Here is a 3,210-nt window from a genome sequence, read left to right as displayed (position 1 = left end):
TCCAAGTGCCCTCCAGTGGCCATAAGGGGAAGCTGCAGGCTTCCGATGAACTTAGGGGAGCCCTTCCTTAGCCAGCCCTGGAAATAATTCAGCCACGCCCACCCATAGTCAGGCTTATCCAGTTTTCCTGGAATTCTTCACGTTATATTTCATTTTACAAAGACCTTAAAGGGCTTCTAAAAAGTAGGATAAGAGACTAAAAGGCAGAGCTTTAGCCCAGGAAGGCTGCAGCTTGGCCATACCCTGTCCTCAAAGCCTGTAGGCCCAGGGCCCCAGGCAGGCAGGCAAGATGGTGAAATGCCATGCCAAGCATCACTTCTCCTCTGACCCAGACACTGTGGATCTGTATTATGAGAGAACTCACTTGCCTACATCCAAAAATCTAGCAGAAAACAGCATTAGCCCATTCTAAGAATCTGCATCCATGCTTTGACATATTTGTCATTTGTTTACTCATGCACTCCTTTCTTCCATTGTTCCTTCATCCATCAATATTTATTGAATACCAAGCTTGGCAGCCTCACGTCCTAGGTGCTGGGGGTTAAAAAGATCAATTTAACACAGACACAAACACGGCCACCAAGAGTTGTTCATAATGTCCCAGACACCACATGCAGAGTTAATCCTTGTATTCGAGTGTTTACAGCTTCTCTGTGTGGCTGAGGGGGCGGGCGGGGGGTGGGGGTGGCACGGGCAGAGAAGTGAACATCAGATCCAGGCTGCCTGATTTCCCCCGATGAAACGTATTCATAATGGGAGCTTTGTCTGGCTAGGTCAGGGAACTGACTTCCTCCTCCTGGGCCACACTGCTGCTCTGAGAAATCCTCCCTGATCTCAAACACTGACCAAACTCCCAGCTGCATCTATATCAGTATCCCTGGTCTCTCCTTCCCCACCATTGCCCTTTACCCAGGGCCCAGAGCCAGGAGTCAGGGAGGAGAGGTGTGTTTTTAACCCACCTTGCAATGGATGGCCTGGCCAAGGCTGTTACTTACCGTGACTTAGCAGCCACATGCAGCGTATTGCCATCTCTGGCTCACTCCCCCTTGCCAAGGACTGAAATGAAGGAGCCTCACTCTAGAGCATTGCCAGGGGTGTGCGGGGGGGCAGGGGGGATGTCTGCAAGTGCCCAGGGTCTGTCTTTCTGGAAGATGGCAGGAGGGAGAGGAAGACCTGGTGAGTGTCTATTACTGATTGTCCCTGGGACCCTGGTGGCCTCCCGGAACTGCCACCTCCCTCCTTCCCTTCATGATCAGACTTTTCAAATGTCCTCCCCACACCCATCTTCGGTTTCCCCTTGCAGGCTCCTCATTGTCCCATTTCCTCAGAATTCTTGCAGCTGCAGTCACACAGGCTATTGGTCCCCTGCTGGATCCTCTACTCCTAGACCAGTGCTGTCTCACAGAAATACAGTGGAAGCCACGTATGTCATTTTGAATGTTCTAGTGGCTGCAATTTTAAAATGTAACAAAAACAGGCTAGGCATGGTGGCTCACGCCTATAACCCCAGCACTTTGGGAGGCCGAGGCGGGTGGATCATTTGAGGTCAGGAGTTCGGGACGAGCCTGGCCAACATGAAGAAACCTTATCTCTACTAGAAATGCAAAAATTAGCCAGGAGTGGTGGCAGGCGCCTATAATCCCAGCTACTTGGGAGGCTGAGGCAGGAGAATCGCTTGAACCCAGGGGGGGCAAGATTGCAGTGAGCCAAGATGGTGCCACTGCACTCCAGCCTGGGTGACAGAGCGAGACTTTGTATCCAAAAAAAAAGTAATAAAAACAGGTGAAATTAACGTTACTAATATAGCAATGATAGTATATTTAACAATGTATCCAAAATACTATCATTTTAACCTGTAAGCAATATCTTAAAATGGAGATATTTCATACATTTTGTACATAATCCAATGTGTACATTGTTTTACAGGTATAGCACTTCTCAGTGTGAGAGGTACTTGAAGGTGTAGCCACATGTCAAGGGCTCAATAGCCCTGTGTAGCTGGTGGCTGCTGTACTAGCCAGTGCATTCATTCTCTACTTGGCATCCACACTTTCGCTGAGTCCAGTAATTATCCCATTCCCATGTGGCCTGTCTCCCTTGGGAGATTCGAAATCCATCCTCCCCCAGGGGCAGAGTCCTCATTTTACTCATCCCTCTGTCTCCCAGGGCACCATCAAACTGTGCGCCACACCCAGGAGGCCCTCAAAGCATGTTTGTTGATGGGAGTGAGCGTTGGGGATTGATTTTTGTGGTTCAGTTATGGCTGTAAATGGTGTTTTATAGATTGCTTCTATAGAAGCACCCTGCTGCAATATTAGCAGAAACAAGCAGCAGTGGTTGTCAGCATAGGCAGAGGCCTCAGGGCAGATGGGGCTCCCTGAATCAGGCGCGGGAAATCCTGCTAGACGAGATACCATTTCTCTGGTTTAAGAGCCTGTCATTGCCACAGCGTGCTCCTCCAAGCAACCCCATCTCTGTTAGAGCTCAGAGATAGCCCCTGTCAGAGTGCATTACACAAAGGATGTGTCTCCAGCAGCCCGCCACCAGGTTGACTGCTCCTCAGGGCAGAAATAGAAGTTATTCAGGTCGACAAGAGCCTGGCCCACAACAGATGCACAAGGCATGCATTTCGAATGAATAAATGAATGGATGACCGGAGCCAGTGAAGCCTCTCATTCATGTCTTCATGCCGCAGAAAGTCTTTATTGAGCACTTACTACATCAGACACTGTGCTTGATACTGGGACACAGCAGAGAACAAGGAAACAGGGAGGGCCGTGTCCTCCTGGAGCTCACATTCTGATGGGAGAGACAGACAATAAAAAAGTAAACACGTATTAGTGAAATAATTAGAGCATTGGCTGGCAGGAAGCAAACAAAGGGGCCAAAATGGAGAATGAGGGAGGAGTTCTTCAAGGAAAGAAGAAAGTCTCTATCCTTAGCCTCCCAGAATACAAGACATCCCGCCCCCAGGTCAGGTGCCAACATTTAGACATTGGCCACCATATACGTCAGCCTGAGGCTTGGGGTTCCCTGAGGATGTTACTGCTTCACATTGCACTGATGATGTCATAATGGGCTCTAGGGATGATGGAGAGCCCTGGAAGTTGGGGCCCAAGGCAGGGGGATGATCTGGCAACAAAGGCACCCGGTTCAGGCCTGTCCACTCAGACCCAGTCTCCGGCCTTGGGAGGAGGCGAATAGGTCACC

This window comes from Papio anubis, chromosome 10 (assembly GCF_008728515.1).
Source record: "Papio anubis isolate 15944 chromosome 10, Panubis1.0, whole genome shotgun sequence".
NCBI classification, from domain to species: domain Eukaryota; kingdom Metazoa; phylum Chordata; class Mammalia; order Primates; family Cercopithecidae; genus Papio; species Papio anubis.
Note: the sequence above shows the minus strand (reverse complement) of the source record.